Source organism: Lampris incognitus, chromosome 4, assembly GCF_029633865.1.
Source record: "Lampris incognitus isolate fLamInc1 chromosome 4, fLamInc1.hap2, whole genome shotgun sequence".
Taxonomy (NCBI): domain Eukaryota; kingdom Metazoa; phylum Chordata; class Actinopteri; order Lampriformes; family Lampridae; genus Lampris; species Lampris incognitus.
The window spans coordinates 8,469,395-8,495,388 of record NC_079214.1 but is presented as its reverse complement, the minus strand read 5'-3'; the positions used below and the strand labels follow the sequence as shown (position 1 = coordinate 8,495,388).

The 25,994-nt window shown below is 49.1% G+C and overlaps 1 protein-coding gene across 2 annotated transcripts in view; it reads left to right on the top strand.

The window, feature by feature from the left end:
* The first annotated feature begins 3,680 nt into the window (after window positions 1-3,680).
* The window catches only part of dagla (diacylglycerol lipase, alpha), a 69,886-nt gene continuing 47,572 nt past the window's right edge, over window positions 3,681-25,994 (top strand). For both annotated transcript variants that reach the window (XM_056278414.1, XM_056278413.1), the window contains exon 1: window positions 3,681-4,389. The gene's annotated coding sequence lies outside the window, so the exon portion shown is untranslated. The remainder of the gene's footprint in view (window positions 4,390-25,994) is intronic.

The window sequence follows — 25,994 nt, the reverse complement described above, 5'->3', positions numbered from 1 at the left end:
GACCTTCCCCTGAGATTGGGACAGGCTACACCTTCACCGTTATCGTCTGTGGGCTGCAGTGGACATCAGGGCCCAACAGATCCAGACGGCTCTGTGCTGATGTGTGGACAAACACCACATGGCAACAGAAACTCCATAGCAACATATACAACCCTATAGTATGTCCTATCTTTCCCCCCTGTTAGAGGGGTTTTAGGGAGTTGTTCCTTATCTGAGGTGGGGGTCTTAGGACAGGATGTTGTGTTGCTGTAAAGCTCCGTGAGGCACATTTGCAGTTCGTGATATTGGGCTACACAAATAAATTTGACTTGGCTAGTGTGAAATTTTAGTACAAGAGAATTGGTTATAGTATTTCAGCAAAATGTATTATCATATTAGTATAATTTCTGTATAATGATTAGTATGATGTACTACTACTACTTTCGGCTGCTCCCCTTAGGATGCGCCACAGCGGATCATCCGTCTCCATCTCTTCCTGCCCTCCGCATCTTCCTCTGTCACACCAGCCACCTGCATGTCCTCCCTCACCACATCCATAAACCTCCTCTTTGGCCTTCCTCTTCTCCTCTTCCCTGGCAGCTCCATATTCAGCATCCTTCTCCCAATATACCCAGCATCTCTCCTCCACACATGTCCAAACCATCTCCATCTTGTCTCTCTCACCGCATCCATTATTAGCATGATATATTTGGCCCAGTGGTTCGCACTGTTACCCCACAGCAAGAAGGTCCTGGGTTCGAACCCCAGGCCGTCTCAGGTCCTTTCTGCGTGGAGTTTGCATGTTCTCCCCGTGTCTGCGTGGGTTTCCTCCGGGTGCTCTGGTTTCCTCCCACCATCAAAAAGGCATGCATGTTAGGGTTGATACTCCTGTCTGTGCCCTTGAGCAAGGCAATGGAAAGAAGAACCGGAGTTGGTCCCCGGGCGCTGCTGCTGCCCACTGCCCCTGTACAATAGGATGGGTTAAATGCGGAGAACACATTTCATTGTAACCCAGCAACTGTACAATGACACGCAGGGTCATTTTGTGGTCTTATAATCAGGTTGGTTTTTGGAATGAAAAGTCAGTCGGAGCAAGACGGAATACCTATGAGTGAGCAAGAGGGAGGACAGTGGAATGGTGAGGATGCAAGGAGTACAGGTGATGAGGGTGGATGAGTCTAAATACTCGGGGTCAACTGTCCAAAGTAACGGGGAGTGCAGAAGAGAGGTGGAGAAGAGAGTACAGGCAGGGTGGAGTGGGTGGAGAAGAGTGTCAGGAGTGATGTGTGACAGAAGGGTACCAGCAAGAGTTAAAGGGAAGGTTTACAAGATGGTTGTGAGACCAGCTATGTTATATGGTTTGGAGACAGTGGCACTGATGAAAAGACAGGAGGTGGAGCAGGAGGTGGCAGAGGTGAAGATGATGAGATTTTCACTGGGAGTGATGAAGAAGGACAGGATTAGGAACGAGTATATTAGAGGGACAGCTCAGGTTGGACAGTTTGGAGACAAAGCAAGAGAGACAAGATTGAGATGGTTTGGACATGTGTGGAGGAGAGACACTGGGTATACTGGGAGAAGGATGCTGAATATGGAGCTGCCAGGGAAGAGGAGAAGAGGAAGGCCAAAGAGGAGGTTTATGGATGTGGTGAGGGAGGACATGCAGGTGGCTGGTGTGACAGAGGAAGATGCAGAGGACAGGAAGAGATGGAAACGGATGATCCGCTGTGGCGACCTCTAACGGCAGAAGCCGGAAGTAGTATTAGTAGTAATAGTAGTAGTAATAGTAGTAGTAGTAGTAGTAAAAATAATAACAATTTTATTCATGTATAACATTTCTAAAAACTGTTACAAAGGGCTTTACAAAAAAAAACAACCCATAAAACAAAACAGACAAAGCAAAAACAAGACCAGTAAGTAAGCAGGTAACCAGGTGGGTTTTTGAGCCATGTCAGCATGAGACACGTGGGCTGCAGAAAAAGTACCAGTCGTGGTGATCACAGTAAATAACGGTGTAATTACTGGTGTGCCGGCTAATGTGTGTGCAAACATCAACTGCTGCAAGTTAGACCCCTGACAAGGGCACTGCCCGTGTGTAAGTCCGAGTCAGGATCTGTACCCTACAGCAGCATATGGCCTGAGCCAGGCGGCTATTTTAAACCTGTTTCCGGGTGTGAAGTGTCGGCCGAGCACGCTGCAGCGCCGAGTTAAGCAGCCTGCTGAGATGCGTGAAAACAACCCGGTCCGTCACGGAGGGCGTGCGGGGCGCCGGAGGGCGTGCGGGGCGCCGAGGACACGCTGTGTGAAGACGATGGTATTTTATTGATCATTTCCCTGGGCTGCTGAGGGTCTCGAGTCACGCCGATATAATTCAACTGTAGTTAAAAAAAATTTAAAAAATCACGCTGCTCCAATCCCGGATGGGAGGAGGAGGGGAGTTTCAGCTTCGGCTCATCTTCAGGTTGGAGACTTGTGCGTGTGCGTATTTGACTAATCTATATATATTGTGGCGAATTCGGGGGGCATCCACAGGAACTGCCGCGGCCGGGACGCGAACCCGTATCGCCCGCACCGCAGGAGGCATCGCTAACCGCTAGACTAAAGGGTCAGACCCGCCAGCCAGCGGCCAGCGTGTCTACTTATCCATGCACGTTACAATATTTAAATGTATATTTATATACATATATATATTGTCACGTGCATTATCTTAAAATATATATATATATTTTTTTTAGATAATTCACAAACCCTTTCATATCCTGTAAATGTGAAACACTATGCGGCGTGATGACTTCTGCGCACTGGTGTGATTTCGGGCTGTAGAGCCTGCCATTGCGTCGCCATGGTTACGAATGTTGCTTCGCGTCAAGATGGGGAAATGCGCGTGCGTAAGGGCACAAACTGACCTAAAATAAAGATTTATATATATATATATATATAGGTATTTCCAGCGAATTCCAGTAATTGTTTTGCTGGGGGGGGGCGTTAACTAAAACCCCAACAGGCTCGGCCAAAACCTTGTATGTACTTGACATATGGCAGGTCAAAGTTTATCCGCATAGGCTTCAGTCACAAATCAGAGACGACTCGGGAAGTCACGTGTCAAGTCACTAGCGTATAAGAGCAGCGGCGGCGGCGTACAACAGGTTAAAACGAGCCGCCGCGCAGCGGCGGTGCGAGGCGGCGCGGGCACGTCCGCGTGAGCGGACAAGAGAGAAACCAGGACACTTCCTCCGTCCGTCCGAGTCCTGCGCATGGCGCGGATTCCGTAATATTCCCCAAACCCGCCGGTGGCGCAATTTCACTGCGGATTCCGCTCAAACACACACATATATATATTAATATATTTAAATATATATATATTTCATCTTTTCTTTTCCTTTTTTTTGGTGACGGTCACGCGGATCACATTCTCTCCGTCAGCACTCCGCGAGGGGGCCCGAAGCTCGTGCGGCGGGCGACGCGTCCCCGCCCCCCCCCCCCCCCCGCCCCAGCGCAGGCACGACCGCGCGCTGAGGCGAGAAAGGTGCGCTGTGACGACACAACTTCCATCGGCTTCCGATCGCGGGGTCAAAGATGACGTGTCTGTTACGCAAAGTGCGCAGAGCCGGAGCGCTGCGAGAGGCGTAACGGGGCTAGGGGAATACCGACGACGTATCCGTCCGCGCTCCGAGGGGAACGTTTCGCGGAGAGGAGGGGGGGGGGGTTGGGCCGGTTTCTCCGGACCTGCTCAACGCTCTAACCGCCGCCTGGCTGCGCGACGCTCGGGAGGTGTCGGTCCGCACCGTAACGTGGGACGGTCCACGCCCGGACCGGAGGCTTTGACTCGGTTCGCTAACCTTGGCGCGTGGCGGCGGCGCGCGCGTGTTTTCTTTGTTTTGATTTTTTTTTTCATTTTTTTTTCTCCAACATACGTAAAGAGGGAGAGCGCGAGAGAGAGAGAGAGAGAGAGAGAGAGAGAGAGAGAGAGAGAGAGAGAGAGAGAGAGAGAGAGAGAGAGAGAGAGAGAGAGAGAGAGAGAGAGAGAGAGAGAGAGAGAGAGAGCCGGACGGACGCCGGCGCAGGCGCGGTAAAGACGCCCGGTGAATGAAGCACTACGGCCGACGACGACGTGTTGCGGCTGACGGGAGAAATCAAACCCTCGGGCGGGCTCCGTGTGAGGTTCGTCCGTCCCCCCTCCTCCTCCTCCTCCCCCCAAGACCCGGGACGGAGCCGTGCGTGTGGATCCCGACGGGCAAGCCTCGCCGGCTCCCTCTCCGGATTCCGCCCGCTGTGCCCCTCATGACGTCCGCGGCGTGAACGTGTTTCCACGGGTTTCTTCGAGATCTCCCCGGTCGGCACCGGGGGAGGAGATGGGCGAGCGAACCGGACCGATGCAGCGGGTTTCGGAAAGGCGTCGTCAGAACCCAGGTGAGCTTTCACGACGAGGTGAGCGGCACCCCCCCCCCCCGCCCTCCTCCGATGCCCTCCGTCCGGGGCTTTCACTTATGTGGATGCCAAGTGGTCTTAGATAGAGAGCTTAGGCCACCGCGGCAAGGTTAGGAAGTCCTACAACGAGGCCTGCGAGGTTTCGGCAGAAACGGGCTGTGCTCTTAATCTGACGTTAGACCACATTCCGCTGCAACGGTGCTGGTTTGGTTTCCGGACTCGGTGTCACGCGAAGACCAGAACGGCACAAACGGACCTGCTGTACGGGGCTCCCCAGCAGGACTGAGGGAGATCCCACCGGGCTACAGCCACACTGGGAAGGGGAATGTCACACCCAGTTTTCTTGTGTACTCTTGTTCGGTTTTTTTTCTTCTTCCCGGGAATCACTTTTGGGAAAAGTGATTCCCGGGAAAAGTGATTCCCGGGAGTGACTTCTGAGAATCACTTCGAATCCAATCTGGCCTCTTCCCGTTTCTGATGCATGATCCGGTCTGTTTTCGGATGACAGCTGTGGGATGAGGAGGGAAGAGGTGCCAGCTCAGGTGTCAAGAGATTGGACAAGAGGCTGTGACGTGGTGTAAAGTCATAGTAGTTACAAGTTTGACCAGCAACCTGTGAACTCCACCAGCCCCCCCCCCCCCCCCCGTCCTGAGCCTTTAAGTAAGCCATTGTGTCATGGGTAATGTGGTCGGTGACAGGCGGCCGCAGAGCTTCTCCAAACCACCGTGTAATCCCGCTGTCATGTCGCCTTGTGGAGAAGTGTGTTTCCCCACAAATGAGTTCTGACAGTGTGCTTGCATGCCCATCGCCCAGCTTCAGAGTTGGCTAATTATGATGGTTTCTCTTAACGAGGGCCAGGGGCTGGCTCGGGGGGCCTGCTCGGACCTTGTGCCCACTGTTGAGTCTTGAGCGGGTCGGTGGCACAGTGGGGCTCCCAACGACACAAAGTAGTGGAACGTGGGCTTACAATTTTTAAAAAAAAAAAGATTTTTTTATTGCAAGAAAATCTGCGTGATACTGCAGTTGACACGAAGGCCGAGATTTTAAGTTCATGCCACAAGAGTCTGGAGCCGTAAGGTCGGAGACATAAGACGTTAGAAAAGACAATGGATAAGAGAGGCACAGTTTAGATTTAGCCTGTGAAGTCTTCTGTTTAGCCCAACGGCGTTAAATCAGGTCCTCGGGCCCCAGCAGGACCGCTGGTTTTCTATCCTGCCAGTGTCTAAACGCCTGGACCAACGGGTGAGTGTAATAAACTACCCGGTAGGATAGAAAACCAGCAGTGCTGATGGTATCTGAGGACCTGATTGACAACTTCTGATCAAGCCAACAAAAGCAGAAATGCTGTCAGTCATATTTGAGTCAGGGTCATGTTATGATTGCATACAAGGAATCTGACTTGGTATGTGCTTGGTATATTGCGCTCTGTTGAAAATGTACATACGTAACAAGATGGGAGGACATTAAGTGAGAGCCAAGTGTGAGGTTTGGCTATCAGAAATACACCAGCTAGTCAGAACACATAAAGATGAGCATGGGAGCTGCTCCTGGTATCTTCAGGGTGTGGTGTAGTAGAGGTGTGCTCTAAGCAGGCTATGGGGAGGCTAGTCAGGCCTGCTGTGAGGCATGGAGCGTGTTGTATTGCGTACAATTAAATTATTTTCCAGAGATCCTGAAAATAAAACTGTGCAGATCCAGATCCTGTTGCATAAGTGGTTGCACAAGACGGATATGTTATTTGGAACGCGAACACAAGCACTTAGAGAGAAAGTGGATATGGCACGGTATTAAAAAGTGGGTGTGCACGGGATAAGCAACAGTAGTTAATTATAAATCATATTCCCCAGAGTCTGTACATAAAAACGAGACGAAAACCTATTACATGCATTACTGCGCAGTAACCTGTTGCACTTGTTAGGCGCAGGAGTGCAAATGCCATGTGAGGGACTACGTCACGGTGGTGAACAGTGGGTGTAGACTAGATAAGAGACCATTTGCGTTTCCCCATTTCAGACACACATCACATTGTGTGATTTGTTTTATGATTTTTCTTCTTTATTTCTTTTTATTGATTTTTACACCGAACGAGGCAGGGCTGTCCAGGTAGTGCGTATTGATCGTATGGAGCTTATATTCACATTCATCAAAGGTGTTGCGTCTCCAGTTTGAGTTTGGCTGGGCGGAACATGGAATGGGCCACATTCACGTGGGGGTGGGGGCGGGGGGGTTGTCTCTTAGGGATGATGAAAATTGTGGATCTCGCTTTCCTCACACCAAGCGCGTTCGTGTTGTCGCCTGTTGCGAAACAGGACAGCGCAGCCAAATCCTGCTTCAGCCGGGGAGGTTTTTCCGTGGCAGGTAGATTGTGTTTACACGTGTTCCCGCCGCATTCCTGTAGGCTGCAGCCCCCACGGAGACCACTTGCCCCTCCTAAATCCTGCCGGTTATGTTGTTCCTGTCCTTCCCTGTTGGGTTTTTTTTTTTTTCCCTCAGATGGATTTCTCTCACCTTACTCCCTACTGAGCCGGAGCGCCGTCTGCCCTTCCCAGATGTTGACGAATTGAGCCTCTTATGATTGAGCAAAACCCAAGAATTACAGGGATTTGCCGCGTGGCTGCAACAAAGAAAAGCTTATGCAGAGCCGGATTTTTTTGACTCGACGCCAACATCAATGTTTTTTCCAACACGGATTGTAATTTTATTTATTCGGGGGGGAAAAAAGCACATTCCATCAGAATTAGTTCTTAGATCGCTCCAAAAGTAAGCAAACGTTTAGATTTTTTTCTCTCATTGTGGTTTGTTCAAGCCGATTATGGAGGCGGTGTCAGGGATCAGGGATGGCCAGCTTTTAGCTGATGACCAAATTATTTAGTTGCCACAAAGGTCACCGGAAAGTATGTCAGTGAATGCACATCAATCATATAATCACTTTCCTTACGTCCTGAATTTGTCATAAGTTTGAATCTGAATGGGTTCTGCCTTCACATTTTTCTTCTTTAATGGTGTGAAACAAGTCAAAAGTGGTTTCAGCCGGTCAGGTCAGAAGGTCTGTAGTTCTGCACATTGAACAAGGACCAAAGATTTTATTCATCGTGTCTTAATCATTTTTTTTGGGGGGGCGCGCTTCTTACCCCACTCTTCTGAGCCATCCCGGTTGCTGCTCCACCCCCTCTGCTGATCCGGGGAGGGCTGCAGACTACCACATGCCTCCTCCGATACATGTGGAGTCGCCAGCTGCTTCTTTTCACCTGACAGTGAGGAGTTTCACCAGGGGGACGTAGCGCGTGGGAGGATCACGCTATTCCCCCCAAGCCCCCCCCCCGACCAGAGGAGGCATTAGTGCAGCGACCAGGACACATAACCACCCCCCCACAGACACAGCCAACTGTGTCTGTAGGGACTCCCGACCAAGCCGGAGGTGACAAGGGGGATTTTAACCGGCGATCCCCGTGTTGGTAGGCAACGGAATATCATGTGTTAATCCATAAATAAGTTTCAAGACATTTAGTTCAGTCTTGAGAATAAATGAAATGGGGAAAATTTGTAGATTTGAGCCCTTTTTAAATACCTTTTGTGTAATCCTGGCCCATTGTTCAGTGGTGTGAATAATGACAACAACAAATCACAATAGGCAAGACCAACAAATTCAAATGGAGAGCTAAAGGACACGCAGCAAATTGGCTGACCTGCTTTTTTTGAACTCCATCAGTAGATGGATAGATAGATGGATGAGATTGATGGATGGATGGATGAGATTGATGGATGGATGGATGAGATTGATGGATGGATGGATGGATGGTTGAGATAGATGGACGATGGATGGATAAATAGACCATTCTCTGTGATTGCTAGTTGGAAAACTGAGCTAAGTCTTTGGGGACCATCTAATGATGATAAAGCCACATCGCCGGCTCAGCTGCTGTGGTTTTGAACGCAGAACTCTGTGTCGGTGACTTTCTGTCAGTCATTATTGCTCAGTCACCCCTGCTGATATTTTCTTGTTATTGTGCGTCACAAAGTCTGAAATGTCAGATGTGGCACCTTTAACATGTGACAAGGCTTTAATGGTCTCATCAAACCTGAGTTCCTGGTCTTGTAAGCACGGACCCAGCAGTTAGATTTGGTTTCTCTGAGATAACAGTACCTCAAGAGGGCGTCCCAAGGCGTTAGTGACCTTTATGTCTGTTTGACAATAGGACTTAAAATGTAAGACAGTGGGGAAAAAAGCAAGTTCAGTACATAGCATTTTCTCAACCAGCAGTACCAAACAGCTCGTTGCTGCTGCTTACGGGCCACCAGCTGCCCATGACTGGGTCGGAAACTCGTGTTTTCCACACATTCTCATCCCCTGGCATCATTTATTCACACTGTTGACAGAGCGTTGATATATTAATATGCAGAAGGTAACCACTATCTAACCTGAACCCTAAACTTAACCACTCCCCAGCCTGTATGTAGTTCCATCCACCCATTATCCAAGCTGCTTGTCCGAATTTGGGTTGCGGGATGCTGGAGCCTATCCCAGCAGTCATTGCAGCAGGCAGGGAGACACCCAGGGCAGGCCGCCAGTCCATCACAGGTCGACACACATTCACACCTAGGGACAATTTAGTACGGCCGATTCACCTGACCTACATGTCTTTGGACTGTGGGAGGAAACCAGAGCACCCAGACGAAAACCACGCAGACACGGGGAGAACAGGCAAACTCCACACAGAGGACGACCCCCAAGGTTGGACAACCCCGGGGTTCAAACCCAGGACCTTCTAGCTGTATATAATTAATATCCAAAAATCAGAGAAGAAGTTTCATATTGGAGTCTATAACACGCCTGCTGAATCTATACAGACGCTGAAGGGTGCCTCTTGCAGCACGGCGGCCCAGTGGTTAGCACTGTCACCTCACAGCAAGAAGGTCGTGGGTTCAAACCCCAGGCCATCCCAGGTCCTTTCTGTGTGGAGTTTGCATGTTCTCCCCGTGTCTGCGTGAGTTTCCCCCGGGTGCTCCGGTTTCCTCCCACCATCAAAAAGACATGCATGTTAGGGTTAATACTCCTGTCTATGCCCCTGAGCAAGGCAGTGGAGAGAAGAACTGGAGTTGGTCCCCGGGCGCTGCAGCTTCTCACTGCTCCTGCACAGTAGAGCAATGCTTTGTCAATTAACCCCCAACCCCCAGTCATGTATTGTGCAAATTTTGATATGACAAAAACTGAAACTGATAGAGCAAATTTTACCCTTTCAAAAATTTCCCTTCAGGGATGAATAAAATATTCTGATTCTGAATTACATTGCCTCTTATATGTTTGATTGTGTATGATGAGTTAGATAAGCTACGTTTATTGAGCAGTATGATTTTATTGTTCACTATAAAAGTGCTTGGAAATGTTAATAGAAAAACACCAAATGTGCTGTACACTCCCAGCTGGCTTGCCGTTTTCGCCAACTCACCAACATTGCCAAACCAATCAGTACCGGCCTCACTCAGTACCATCCATGCAGTGTCTTTGTCAATCAATCAGTCAATCAATCCATCAGTCAATCGATCAATCAATCAGTCAATCAAGTTGCATTTAATAAAGCGCTTTTCTAGCTGCAACAGCCACTCAAAGCGCTTTACAGTTAATTAATTCACACACGTGTCCAGGTCTGTGTTGAAGTTTTGTCTTGGTTTGATGGCTGGGAGAGCTGGCATTGGATCAGCTGGGGGAGCTTGGTCTGCTGCGTCCTATGGGCCCGGGGACCACGGCCTTACCTGGAGCTGCACCCAAGGAAGTAACCCCCAGGGCAGTCTGACAGGACGCGGAAGTGGGGCAGGCTAAGCTAACCGCTAAGCCATGCAGACCGGCAGTTCCGATGACACCGAGGGCGGTCTGGCGGCGGCCTCGCCTGGCGTTGACTATGGTGTTTTTGGTGTCGTTGTGTGGAGTGCGGGAAGGTCCGTTAAGGGTGTCTGACTGGGAGAGCTGGTGCTGGATCAGCTGGGAGAGCTTGATCTGCCCGCGTCCGGTGGGCTCAAGGACCACGGCCCCTGCCTGGAGCTGCACCCATAGAGGAAACACCGAGGGTGGTCTGACAGGACGCGCAAGCGGGGCAGGCTAAGCTAACTGCTAGCCCATGCAGACCGGCAGTTCCGACAGTCACCCTGGCTGATGTTCGTTTGTTCTCCTGCACAGTGATTTTTTTTTTGTTGTTGTTTATTTTGGAGATATGTGTTAGTTTGGATATGTGTGTTCTTGTAGTTTTTGGATGTGTTTTTGTCTTTGTGTTGTACTGCTCTGGGCCGGGGGAAGCGGCATTTCGTTTCGTTTTCATGTGACAAATAGTGTTCTTGATCATTGATTCCTGAACACAGGCGAACACGAACAGGTTGACGGGGCATCCCCACAATATGTGAGCGGAGCTGAAAAAACACAACACATTCATATTGCATCCACGTTAGCAAGTGCCCGTGGTGCACTTTGTGAACACTGGCAAACCAACACAGCAGCACTTAGGCGGCATCCTACCACACCAACAGACACCAAAGAGAACGGAGCATGAAGAGGTGAAAGGGATTGCGTAGGAGGCAGTGGGAGAAAAAGATGGAGAAGGAGGCAGAGAGAGGAGGGGAGTGAGTGGCACATGGCTTCTCGGTCTAAAAAAAGGAAGAGCAACACAAAGCCAGAATCTGGATTTGCTAGATAAGAGAGATGAGGGGGAGATGAGGGAGAGAAATGTAGGTTTTCCCGGCACTGAAAACGCTGCAGATGCATGCCCTTGTTTTCACGCTCATAAATGTGCTCTTAAATATGAATACTGAATGAGTGTGTGGGTAGAGGTGAGGAGGAGACGAGAGAGAGAGAGAGTGTATCTAGAAGGCAAGGCGATGGGAGACAGGCAGGCGTAGGGTGGGAGAGAGAGAGAGATGGAGGAGAGACTTATGTGCGGTATGCGTAGCAGCGGCAAAACAGGAAGTAAAGGAACGCGCTCGTATTAGAAATGGCGGGAAGGAAGCCACAGACGCTGCTTGAGTAAGATTCGAGCTTAGATGAGTGAAGCACTTGGGGGGGGGGGGGGGCGATGGATGCATGGCTGAGAGCAGCGGAGATGGGGTGGGGTGGGGGGGGTGAAGAGACTGTGCGGCAGCTGCGCCATCATCCCAGCTTGTTTGTAGCTTTGAGACTGACTGGAGAGTTTTCCAGTGGCCAATCCAACACCTCGCTGCATGCAAACCCATCGCTCTCTCTCTCTCTCTCTCTCTCTCTCTCTCTCTCTCTCTCTCTCTCTCTCTCTCTCGCTCTCCCTCTCCCTCCCTCTGCCTTGTCGTTCTGTAAAATCTCTTTTTGATGTGCTCTGTATACCGTCGCTGTCTATATAAATCACATCTTATACGTGTATCGCAACACAAAATCCTCTCCTCCAGACATTGAGGCCACAACCTGCCGGTATCCTCCTTCTATTCAGTTTAGGTACTTCGGTGGTGAATGTGTCAAGAGTCAGAACGAGGCCCTTTGGACCGCCCTTTTATGTGCACATCCCAGGAACATTAGCGTAAGCTGATCTGTGGCCGTTCTGTGCAGGACACAGCTTTTTTTTTTTTTTTTTTTTTTTTGGTTGAAATTTTCCCAGGCGGATTGGTGCAGCATTAGCAGTAATGCGGATGTGGTACCGGACCATTGTGGTGAAGAGGGAAGAGGGAGCTGAGCCGGAAAGCAAAGCTCTCAATTCATCAGTCAATCTTCGTTCCAACCCTCACCTATGGTCATGAGCTTTGGGTAGTGACCGAAAGGGTGAGATCACAGATACAAGTGGCTGAAATGAGTTTCCTCCATAGGGTGTCTGGGCTCAACCTTAGAGATAGGGTGAGGAGCTCGGACATCCGGAGGGAGCTCGGAGTAGAGCCGCTGCTCCTTCGCATCGAAAGGAGCCAGTTGAGGTGGTTCGGGCATCTGATTAGGATGCCTCGTGGGCGCCTTCCTTTGGAGGTTACCGGGCACATCCAACTGGGAGGAGACCCCGGGGTTGACCCAGAACTCGCTGGAGGGACTACATGTCCAGTCTGGCCTGGGAACGCCTTGGGATCCCCCAGGAGGAGCTGGAGGGCGTTGCTGGGGAGAGGGATGTCTGGAGTGCCCTACTTAGCTTGCTGCCACCACGACCCAACCCCAGACAAGCGGCTGATGATGAATGAATGAATGAAATTTCCCCCCCTTTTCTCCCCAATTGTATTCAGCCAATTAACCCACTCTTCCGAGTCGTCCCGGTCTCTGCTCCACCACCTCTGCCGATCCGGGGAGGGCTGCAGACTACCACGTCTCCTCCGATGCATGTGGTATCGCCAGCCGCTTCTTTTCACCTGACAGTGAGGAGTTTCACCAGGGGGACGTAGCGAGCGGGAGGATCACCCTATTCCCCCCAGTTCCCCCTCCCCCCCTACCGAACAGGCGCCCCTATCGACCAGAGGGCGCTAATGCAGCGACCATGACACATCATGGAAAAGCAAGTTATTTAGCACTACAACGACCAGGATTTCACTCCTACCTAAAATGAAGGCCCCCCCCCATCAATTGTACCTGGCCAATTACCCCAATCTTTCGAGCCGTCCCGGTCACTGCTCCACCCCCTCTGCTGATCCGGGGAGGGCTGCAGATTACCACGTTTCCTCCGATACATGTGGAGTCGCCAGCCGCTTCTTTTCACCTGACAGTGAGGAGTTTCACCAGAGGGACGTAGCGTGTGGGAGGATCACGCTATTACCCCCAGTCCCCCCTCCCCCTAAACAGGCGCCCCTACCGGCCAGAGGGCGCTAATGCAGTGACCAGGATACATACCCACAACCGGATTCTCACCCACACACACGGCCAATTGTGTCTGTAAGGATGCCTGACCAAGCCGCTGGTAACACAAGGATTCGAACCGGCGATCCCCATGTTGGTAGGCATTGAAATAGACCGCTACGCTACTCGGACGCCCTAAGGACACAGCTTTTAACATCATATAACCACCGCTGTGGTATAGTGCATCATTTATGTCACACTTTGTGCTGGAAGAGTGGGCTGAGGAGGTAAAGAATATGAGTATGAGTTAAGCCGTGAACGCCAAAGCTTACCATAGGTCTCATCTGTGACATTGACCAGGGGAATTTGGAAAGCAGAACAAAACCCAGTGTCGGTTATAAAGCATCAATGGTCAACTTGCGTATTTTTCAGGTTATTAGTGCAGAAAGAATTTGATTTTAAGACCCAATATACAGAACTTTTCAGTAATAATGAAGCTAAGTGCCATGATGGATGGACTAGTCAACAAACTTCACTAGTGCTGAAGCATTGATTTGATTAATCGATGTATTCAAAAGGGGGAAAATCAACGGAACAGTTTTGGTTGATTAAGTATTTATAATCAGTTAACTGTTTTAGTCATTTATCTAGTAACAATACCAAACATTTGTTAGTTAGAGCGTCACAAAGGGCAGTATGATTCAGGTCAGTATGGCAGGTGGGTCCTTGGTTTGATTCCAGTCCATCTGTGTGGAGTTTGCATGTTCTTCCTGTGTATGCATGGGTTTCCTCCGGAATACTCCTGTTTCCTCCCACAGTCCAAACACACACGTTGGGTGTATTGGAAACTGTGAATTTTCCATAGATGTGAATGACTGTGTGTGTGTGTGGGGGGGGGGTTGTCCTGGGTCCTGTGATGGATTGGTGACCTGTTGTGTCTCCCTGTCTTCTGCCCAATGCATTCTGGGATAGACTCCATCCACCATGACCCTGAATTGGATCAATTGGGTATAGATCATGGATGGAGCTTTACAAATGCTGAGATTTGTTTGCCTTCCTTTGATTAATATCATTATAAAATGGATACTGGGGGTTCTTATTCTTTCAGTATTTCCAGTTCCACTTCTGGTGTGGGAAGATGGTGAAGCGAACTCACGTTTGTTGCGGCCTCACCAAGTACCGGTGTGGGAAGATGGTGGCACAAACTTACATTTGCGGCAGTCTCACCCAGTACCGTCTATGCAGTGTCTTTGTCCATGTCTGCGTCTAAGTTTGCGTCTTTGTGTTTGATAGCTGGGGAAGCTGGCGCTGGATCGCCTGGGAGAGCTTGGTCTGCTGTGTCCTGTGGGCTCAGAGACCATGGCCCTGCCCAGAGCTGCACCCGAGGAGGTAACACCAAAGGCAGTCTTACAGGACGCGAAAGCGGAGCAGGTTAAGCTAACTGCTAGCCCACGCAGACCAGCAGTTCCGATAACACCGAGGGCGGTCTGGCAGCGGCCTCGCTTAGCGATGACTGTGTCTTTAGTGTCGTCGTGTGGAGTGCGGGGAGGTGTGTCAAAGGTGTCTGGCAGGGGGAGCTAGCCTTGGATCAGCTGAGGGAGCTTGGTCTGCTGTGTCCGGTGGGCCCAAGGACCACGGCCCTGCCCGGAGCTGCGCCCGAAGAGGAAACACCGAGGATAGTCTGACAGGATGCGGAAGCGGGGCAGGCTAAGCTAACTGCTAGCTCATGCAGACCGGCAGTTCCGACAGTCATCCTGGCTGGCATTCGTTCTCTTTTTTTTGTTGCTTAGTTTGGATATATGTGTTTAGCTTGGATATATGTGTTCTTAGTTTGGATATATGTGTTCTTAGTTTGGATATATGTGTTCTTAGTTTGGATATATGTGTTCTTAGTTTGGACATGTGTTCTTAGTTTGGACATATGTGTTCTTAGTTTGGACATACGTGTTCTTAGTTTGGATATGTGTTCTTAGTTTGGATATACATGTTCTTAGTTTGGATATACATGTTCTTAGTTTGGATATACGTATGTGTTCTTAGTTTGGACGTGGATATATGTGTTCTTAGTTTGGATATACGTGTTTTTATTTTGGATATATGTGTTCTTAGTTTGGATATACGTGTTTTTAGTTTGGAGATATGTGTTCTTAGTTTGGATTTAAATGTGATCTTGTAGCTTTTGGATATGTGGTTTTGTCTTTGTGCTGCACTGCTGTGGGCTGGGGGAAACGATATTTCGTTTCATTTCATGTACGCAAGTGACAGTATTCCTGATTCCTGATTTTTGTTGCTGTTCAGACTGACTTACATAAGCCGTTTTAATGCGTCATTACTCCGGGCCCTTGTAACGGGCATTTGTTATAATTTTGAAAAGTTATTGATTGCAAGCCAACTGTAATTTAACGTAATGTAATAGAAAAACTAAAGACAGGAGGCGGAGCTGGAGGTGGCAGAGTTGAAGATGCTAAGATTTTCACTGGGAGTAACGAAGAAGGACAGGATTATGAACGAGTATATTAGAGGGACAGCTCAGGTTGGACGGTTTGGAGACAAAGCAAGAGAGGCAAGATTGAGATGGTTTGGACATGTGTGGAGGAGAGATGCTGAGTATATTGGGAGAAGGATACTGAATATGGAGCTGCCAGGGAAGAGGAGAAGAGGAAGGCCAAAGAGGAGGTTTATGGATGTGGTGAGGGAAGACATGCAGGTGGCTGGTGTGACAGAGGAAGACGCAGAAGACAGGAAGAAATGGAAACGGATGATCTGCTGTGGCGACCCCTAACGGGAGCAGCCGAACGTAGTAGTAGTAGTAATAGAAAAACTAATTGATAGTTTAACAGACAATGCAAATAATTGTTAGTTGCGGCCCTTAATGCAGCGTGGGGTGGTTTCCTCATTAGCTCTCTGTATGAATTAGGCCTTTGGTTCAGACCGTATTGTTTGTCGTCACCACTGCCGATTGAGCGTTTGCATGTTTGAGATGTTCCATTTTTGCCAGTGAAGACAAATCATATGCAGCAGGGATTTAAGGAGGGTCTGTTGCTGTAGGCAGTTTAGTATCGGCGCTCCGCTTCAGTCGTTACTCCCCATCAGGTGGTGGAAAGTTTGGTAATGGACTGCTCATTTCTCCCGTCTCACTGTCGAGTCCTTTCTTTCAGTCTCGTTCATCAACCGGGATTTTGGCACAATTACTGGCGGCTTCGTATGAGAGCGTGACACGAAAACGCTGTTGATTTGAATATCATCAATCATAGACCGCTTTCTCTCCAGCAAAAGGATAACCTAGATTTCCATAATCATTTAGGCTGCAATAACACACGCGGTTATGTTACGTTTGTGTCTTGTGTTTTATTGGAGTTGGGGTTTTTTTTATCTTGTCAATAAATTATAGCCTTAAAGCTGCAATCCGTAGCACTTGTCCATTAATAAATCATTATTTTATGCAACTGGAGCATGGAGTCGTGCTCCGTAATACTACCAGTCACCTCTCCCTCCATGGGGAGACCCGGAGACTCTCCAGGCGCCGTGGAAATGTTTTGACTGGGTAGGACAAACATGGGCACTGCTGCAGCGGCAAACATGTTGGTGTTGGAAGCACCTCCGGCAGGGAAACAGACCCAAACCTGACGCCGATGTGGCCGTGACAGTCGATATGACTGTACAACAATGTGGCGGTGTAGTGTGATGATGTTTAGACCGCCTGTGTGAACTCTGGTCCAAGGATCACGTTTTAATAAGGGTGCGGACTATTTACTAGCGCCATTACTACACAGGAGCCAAAATGGCTGCTGCACCTTCACGAATCAGGGACACGTTATTTGTTGTTTGGCAGCCCACAGCAGTGCAACACAAAGACAAAAACACATATCTAAAACTACACGAACTACAAGAATACACATATCCAAACTAAAAAAAATTGCTGTCCAGGGAACTGCCAGTCTGCGTGGGCTAGCAAGTTAGCTTAGCCTGCCCCCGCTCCCGCGTCCTGTCAGACCGCCTTCCGGTGTTACTTCCTCGGGCACTGCTCCGGGCAGGGCTGTGGTCCTTGGGCCCACCGGACGCAATAGACCAGTCTCCCTCTGCCGACCCAGCGCCAGCTATCCCAGCCATCAAACTGAGACGTGGACAAAGACACTGCATGGACGGTACTGGGTGAGGCCACCGCAGACGTGAATTCGTGCCGCCATTTTCCCCACACCGGAAGCGGGACCTTGTTTGTACCGAGAAAATCGCCTGCAGCAGGTCTGTTTCTCTCCGGCTCCGACATTGAATTATACTGGCGTGCTGTTGTAGTTAGATTGGTTAATTTCCCAACAGAATCGCCACATCTTCATCATATTTCAAATGGATAAAATAATGCAACGTCTTGGGGATTGGAGCTTTAATGCAGAATGCAAACATCAAGGAGTGATCGTATTTACTGTGTGTTGCCCATTTCCTCCTTAACAGGCTTGCCCTGTTTTGATATTACATTTTACACAACACTGTCAGTATTACACACAAGAGCCTGCGCTGTGTGTGAGCACCTCGATGTTTGTCAAGTTTCGCTAATCGAACCTCTGTGCCTCCTTCGAGCTCGCCTCTTCTTGTTGCGTTGACACATTGTCACATGCGTTGTGCATGACAGTCGGCTGTCGGACCGCAGTTATTGAATATTATCCTTTTATAAAGCCGCCGAGGTTTCTGAACATTGTGCAATATTTACAAATGCTCCAACGTCAGCCAGATGGTGTTTTTCAGTTCCTTCACCAGCAGTTTACTCATCCTTGTCTTGTCAGACACACCTCAGTGTACATACACTCAAAGTTCATGTCTGACATTTACTGAAGGCTGCTTTGTATTGTTTGTGAACCTGTGAAGTTATTGTGTGCAGACAAAAGTACATTCATTGAAATTTGAGCAAGTGAAGGTATGAATCCCATCATTTCTCTTTTTTGGGGGGGGAAATCCCCCCCCCTTTTCTCCCCAGTTGCACCCAGCCAATTACCCCACTCTTCCGAGCCGTCCCGGTCGCTGCTCCACCCCCCTCTGCCAATCCGGGGAGGGCTGCAGACCACCACATGCCTCCTCTGATACATGTGGAGTCGCAAGCCGCTTCTTTTTACCTGACAGTGAGGAGTTTCACCAGGGGGGGACGTAGCGTCTGGGAGGATCACTCTATTTCCCCCAGTTCCCCCCTGAACAGGTGCCCCGACCGACCAGAGGAGGCGCTAGTGCAGTGAGCAGGACACATACCCACATTCGGCTTCCCACCTGCAGACTCGGCCAGTTGTGTCTGTAGGGACACCCGACCAAGCCGGAGGTAACATGGGGATTCGAACCGGTGATCCCTGTTTTGATAGGCGATGGAATAGACCGCTACGCTACCCGCACGCCCACATCCCATCATTTCTTATTACCGAAAACTGAAACACTCTGTCACTGATACATTACAGAATACTTGGAATTTCATTTTCAGCAGAGTAGCACAGTTGTTGTGGTGTTGTTGCTGTGTACGTGGTCGTCAAGCTGAGCACCAGTAATAATTTGTTTTGCCTGGATTGTTAATGAGGCTATGCGCTACTGAGTCCAGAGAAGGCAGTTGGCTTTGTGGAAGGCCACTGGTGATCCTCAGTGATTTTTTTTCTCCCCCCTCCCAAACGCATCACGAGCATACACACACAATGGCCCAAGTACACAGACGCAGACACGCAAACACGAGCATCAGGCATGCAAATATAATCATCCATGTAAAGAGGGTATGAAAGTAAAAACACTTCACGCAGAGAACAAACAGGAAGGCTGTTTCAGCTTCATGCAATATCTCGAAAATGATCTCATCGTTCTTGTTTTTATACGGAAACCACATCCTCTTTTTGGTGTGTTTTACCCTCCTCTCATTTTTGGCAGAGATGTTAATCGGCACGGTGGCACAGTGGTTAGCGTGGTCGCCTCAGCAAGAAGGTCCTGGGTTCGAGCCCCGGGGTAGTCCAAACTTGGGGGTCGTCCCGGGTCGTCCTCTGTGTGGAGTTTGCATGTTCTCCCCGTGTCTGTGTGGGTTTCCTCCAGGTGCTCCGGTTTCCTCCCACAGTCCAAAGACATGTAGGTCAGGTGAATCGGCCGTACTAAATTGTCCCTAGGTATGAATGTGTGTGTTAATGTGTGTGTGTTTATGATGGCCTGACGGCCTGTCCAGGGTTCCCCCCCCCGCCGCCTGCCGCCCAATGACTGCTGGGATAGGCTCCAGCATCCCCCGCGACCCTGAGAGCAGAATAAGCAGTTCGGATAAAGCAAGGATGGACGGATGATCGTTTTTCCAAGAATTTTTCAACAGATCTTCTAACTGTGAATGTGGCAGCACATCTGCCTCGGTGTACAGTCTGCACATGTCCAACGTTATTAGTTATTTGCATGTTTTATATTTCCATACTGACGAGGCTGACTTCCTCCTCCAGTGCTCCTCGTCGTTCACACGTGGAGTGTGTAACGATACAAGTCCACACAGCTTCTGGCCAGAGGAACCAAGGGGCTTCAGAGATCTTTGTGACTTCCACAGCAAATTGAATGAAATTGAATCAGCAAGTTAGAAACGCCGTCTTTTGCTCCGTTGTTCAAGGCCGTGATTAAGCGTCTTCAGACTCTGCAGTTTAATCAACAAGTAAATTGCTTTTGAGTAGTTCTTAGTTGGAGTGTGGATATGAGTTAAGATGAATGCTGAAATGCCCAAGTTCCCCCTGCTACGTAAACTCTGCCCTGCATCTTCATCACATAAATGTCATCGCACAACAGATTTCATGTAGTTAAACCTCCTCTGAATGAGGAACTGAGGGTATGGAGTCCGGCTGTTTCTTTATTGCCTTTTGCAAAGCTGTGAAGAATTTTACCGCGGTTATACTAAACGTATTGAATAAGATTTTGGCTTGTTCCTTGGAGAGCGTGTCAAGTAACCGTCTTTTATTTGAACTTATTGGAGATATGCAAATAACTGGTAAGACATGTTTGAATATTTAATTCATATGATCTATCATGTAGACGATTTTAGACAGTTTGTTCAACTTTATATTGACTATTCAACTTGTTCAGCTGGCTCCCTGCTGCCTTGTGGGATAGGCTATTTAGCCAAAGGCTAAGGGCGGGGCAAACCCCGACAGAAAACCTCCGGAGGAGTAACCCCCCTCCCCCCGTAGACCAATTACTGTGGCCCACTTGAACGTGGACATGTCCTGGTGGTTGAGTCAAGGTTACCCCAGTTATGGGTTAAATAACAAAACAAACTACTGCCCTGTAGACGCCCTGGGAGGGGTAAAGGCTATGGGACCAACCCAGACAGAAATTGGGTTCCGAAGGAGTTGCGACCTCGGTCTACTATCAGCAAACGACAAGCATGATGCTCGACTGTGGTGGAAGGAGGGTGATGATCAAGTGATGAAGAGTGTCAGGAGTGATTTGTGACAGAAGGGTACCAGCAAGAGTTAAAGGGAAGGTTTACAAGACGGTAGTGAGACCAGCTATGTTATATGGTTTGGAGACAGTGGCACTGATGAAAAGACAGGAGGTGGAGCTGGAGGTGGCAGAGTTGAAGATGCTAAGATTTTCAATGGGAGTGATGAAGAAGGGCAGGATTAGGAAGGAGTATATTAGAGGGACCGCTCAGGTTGGACGGTTTGGAGACAAAGCAAGAGAGGCAAGATGGAGATGGCTTGGACATGTGTGGAGGAGAGATGCTGGGTATACTGGGAGAAGGATGCTGAATATGGAGCTGACAGGGAAGAGGAGAAGAGGAAGGCCAAAGAGGAGGTTTATGGATGTGGTGAGGGAGGACATGCAGGTGGCTGGTGCGACAGAGGAAGTTGCAGAGGACAGGAAGAGGTGGAAACAGATGATCCACTGTGGCGCCCCCTAACCAGAGCAGCCGGAAGTAGTAGTAGTAGTTCAACTGATGTAAGCATAATTATACAAGAGAGAGAGAGAGAGAGAGAGAGAGAGAGAGAGAGAGAGAGAGAGAGAGAGAGAGAGAGACATACTATGTATGGATCATGAGGACATGCAAAGTGATCTACAAAGAGAAATGACCATTGGGTATTCTGGCCAAGTGTTGGTAACCTAGCAGAAGCCTGTAACACCTCATTTACAAATTCCTATAATGCGTATAAATAGCCTGAACACTGACCAACACAGAGTAATGATTCATTATATTGGCAGCAAGTGCATAATTGTTCAGACCTGTGACATTATGATAAAGGAGAGTGTGCCTGTTTGCTTCGAAACCAGTTTAATTGTCTACTGTTTGCCAAGATGTGCGAGAGATACGCTTTTTGTTTGAACTAATTCACACGAGTTGGCTTGAAGTGGTGGTGAAAGGAGGAGGAGCGTGGGGAGCTGAGAGAGAGAGGGGGGAGGAGAGAGAGAGAGAGAGAGAGTGTGATGGTTAATGACGAAGCTGTGACCCACTTACACCTAGCTCTCATCGCCAGCATGGCGAGGAGTGGTTCAGCGTGACCGGACCTGTCGGATAACAGTAATGCCGACGTTCACCTTCCTGCCGCCTGGAGTTAGGTTAAATAGGGGTAATAAGAGTTTGGCTTGATCCACTCGTTGCCACAGCAGATCTTGTCCAAAACAGAGAGGAGTATGAGTGAGCCTTGATAGTGTGTTAGCAGCCGCTGATAGTCATGCCAGATCACGTTGCTGTCTCTAAATGAGTGGGGCACAGACCTGAGTTCACGTAGCTCCTGGATTTGCTGTTTGTCCAAAGATGGATTCAAGTGTGGGTCTGATAGTAGTCTTTATCAGGACCTAGAGACCACTGTGCTGTGCATGTTATTTATTTTTAATTACTTCAACCAATCAGGTTAGATTAACTTGTGTCATCTTTACCTTGCGCTACTACTACAGGTGTGTGTGTGTGTACACTGATGAGACACAACATTATGATCACTCTAAGGTGAACCGAATAATGTCGATCATCTCCAAACAAGTGGGGGACGCAGTGGTTAGTGCAGTTGCCCCACAGCAAGAAGGTCCTGGGTTCAAGCCCCAGGGTAGTCCAACCTTGGGGGTCGGACCGGTCAGCGTCCACCGCTGAAAGCACCTACAACGGGCACGTCGGCGTCGGAACTGGACCTTGGAGCAGTAGAAGAAGGTCGCCTGGTCCTGTGAGTCCCATATTCTTTTAAATAATGTCGATCGCTGTGTACTTGTGTGCCCGTTTACCCGGGGAAGTGACGGCGCCAGGGTGCACTATGGGACGTCGACAACCTGGTGTAGTCAGTGGGATGCTCTGGGCAATGTTCTGCTGGGAAATCCTGGGTCCAGCCATTCATGTGGACATCAATTTGACACGTGCCACCTACCTAAACTCATTTGCAGACCAGGTACACCGCCCTCATGGCAACGGTATTCCCAGATGGCAGTGGCCTCTTTCAGCAGGATAACGCAGCCTGCCACACGGCACACGTTGTTCGGGAACGGTTTGAGGAACGTGATGAAGTGTTCAATGTGTTGCCCTGGCCTCTGCAATCTCCAGATCTCAATCTGACTGAGCATTTGTGGGGTGTGCTGGACCAACAAGTCCAATCCATAGCGGCTCCACCTCGCAACTTAAAGGACTTGAAGGATCTGCTGCTAATGTTTTGGTGCCAGATACTACAGGACACCTTCAGGGTTCTTGTAGAGTCCGTGTCTCGGCGGGTCGGTGCTGATTCGGCAGCACACAGGAACAACAGCATATTAGGCCGGTGGTCATAATGTTTTGGCTCATCAGTGTATATACACATACTGAATGTTGTGACACTCACACTAGCTAGCTAGATAGATAGACGTCATGGCATGGCTCGGGAGGTAGAGCGGGTTGTCTAGTAATTGTAAGGTCGCTGGTTTGATCCCCGGCTCCTCCAGAGAGCGTGTCGGTGTCCTTGAGCAAGTTACTAAACTCCCTAACTGCTCCCGATGAGCAGGTTGGCGCCTTGCATGGCAGCCTGCGCCACGTGTGAATGGGTGAATGTGAGGCATACATTGTAAAGACCTTTGAACGGACGGTAGACCAGAAAAGCACATATAAGTGCTGTCCGTTTTACCATTTATCTATCTTTCTAATCTGTATCTGCACCTTCTTTTGCTCTATATCACATATGAATGTCAGCAGGGCAGTGTGGTTGTGTGGCTGCGGAGGGGGGGGGGGGGGATGTACATTTAACTATTCAGAAACGGCGATGCTGCACACAGCCTCCATGTCAGTGGATGTGCTTTATTTATGCCTTTGGCTGTGACATGCCGTATTTTAAGTAAGTCTGTGGAAGAGACCGGGCCATAAGGACGGCATGGAAGCCCCCGCCGTCATTGTTGTAGCATCATTGTGTTGCATCACATGGGCATGTGCCTGGTGCACACTAGCACGCTGTGTGGAACACAAAAGCATTTCTCACTGCCGGGGCCTTGTCGCAGGCATCGCACAAAACACATGTCATTAGGAGTCAGATGGAACAGGAGGCTGTGGATGATAGTGAGGGATTGCGTGACTCATACAGTAAGGAGAGGGAAGAACGGCGCCGGCTTATAGCCTGCCTCGTGTGGTAGTATTGTCCCAAAGGTCAGGTTTTAGACTTGTAGAACATATTTTGATCTGAGGTTTAGCGATGCACAGAAATCACTTTTCCACCGCTGGTATCGATTCCCAGTACGACTCTTTTAAGTGTCGGCCGGTACAGAGCTCCGGTCCATTACTTTTACTGAGCAATGTAGACTTAGATAATTAATTTGAGGTAAGCTGGCGATGTAATTGAGAGTGAATCATTTTTTTCCCCCGTATTAAAGAAATACAGGCTCCCATGTGCCAAAGAATGCAGTAAATCGAGCCAATTTGCTTTTATTTATGACCTATTACTCACAGCTCGTGATATCGAGCTTTAGTCTCGGGTAAAATCTCTAATAACGACGCTCGGTGAAAACGGCAGGGTTTGTGGTGTGTGCTGCTGAGGTTTGCGGCACCCGAGTTGTGTATAAATATCTCGCTTGACGTCGGGTCGTTGCCTCTTCTCAGTAGGTCAGGTTGTCTTTGTGTGGATGTAAACCTATTTGAGCTGCTCCCTCTAAAAGTCGTCTGTCCTGCGGCCAGCTGCACACCGCATCACGGCTCCTTCAGTGTGTTTCCTATGTGGGGAAGGGGAGGAAACCGTTTTTGCTTTTCACTGCACTGTGCAGGGATGACTAACCGGTGCCATGGAAGCATAACTGTTCACGGAATTAGGAAATGTGCAAGCAAAGAGTAGGTCAGTAAATTATTATTCACTATAAAGTTCCATCCATCCATCCCATGATCCAAACCACTTATCCCAGTCAGGGTCACGAGGATGCGGGAGCCTATCCCAGCAGTCCTAGGGCGGCAGGCGGGGAGACACCCTGGACAGGCCGCCAGTCCATCACAGGACCGACACACACACACACACACCTAGGGACAATTAAGTACGGCTGATTCACCTGACCTACACGTCTTTGGATTGTGGGAGGAAATCGGAGCCCCCGGAAGAAACCCACGCAGATACGGGGGAGAACATGCAAACTCCACACAGAGGACGACCCGGGACGACCCCCAAGGTTGGACTACCCCAGGGTTCGAACCCAGGACCTTCTTGCTGTGTGTTTCTTGCTTCTTGCTTGCTTGTTGTGTTCTTGTTGTTCTTGTGTGTTCTTCCGTTACAGTGGGTTCATGTGAAAGAAAACCTAAATTTGTTTATCATGCATTTTACTGCCTGCAGTTGAGTCAGAAAAATCATTGCCCCGTCCTACCTTATCTCACCTCTTTAAATGTGGTTCGGTATCCGAACAGAAGGAGGAACAGATTAGAAAGTAATTCATCATATTATTCTTGACAGATGTTCATTATCGCTGCATTTAGAGCTGGGCAGTACGTTAATTTTCCCGTGTGGTTTGTCTTTTCTTGGATTTTTTTCCCCCCTCATTCGGGTCTAGGGTCCAAAAACACCAGGTGTCGTATGTCATATACTGTCGTATATTGTTGTATGTTGTACTGACTGTAGAGCCCTTCAGGACTACCTCGTGATTTTGGGCTATACAAATAAACTTGACTTGATTTGACTTAATATAATATTGATATGGTGGCACATTGGTGCAATGGTTGACGCGGTCGCCTCACAGCAAGAAGGTCCTGGGTTTGAGCCCCAGGGTAGTCCAACCTTGGGGGTCGTCCCGGGTCGTCCTCTGTGTGGAGTTTGCATGTTCTCCCCGTGTCTGTGTGGGTTTCCTCCGGGTGCTCCGGTTTCCTCCCACAGTCCAAAGACATGTAGGTCAGGTGGATCGGCCATACTAAATTGCCCCTAGGTATGAATGTGTGTGTGTGTGTGTGTGTGTGTATATATACGTTGGCCCTGTGTGATGGCCTGGCGGCCTGTCCAGGGTGTCTCCCCGCCCGCCGCCCAATGACTGCTGGGATAGGCTCCAGCATCCCCGCAACCCTGAGAGCAGGATAAGCGGTTCGGATGATGGCTGGATGGATAATATTGACATCATGATATATCGATATGAAATTGCCCAAGGCACCTCATTCCCATAATAAAGTTGTTTGTTTGTTTTGTGAAGGGGTGGGGGTCACAGGGTAGCATTGGACTTCCTAGTCCTTACCAGCCCATTGGTTGTTTGCATCAATATGTGGCTGACTTCTGTTAAAATATTTCTAAATGCAAATGATGGCTATTCAGTTTTAAAATTAATATTCTGTGTGCATGAGAGTACCCTGCTGATCTTTATATTCTATTTAAATTAAAGGGCTTACACTCATTCACACTGAAACCCTCACTGTTGTTGGTCATTTATTTATCTGGACTTTGAGCAGTCAGAG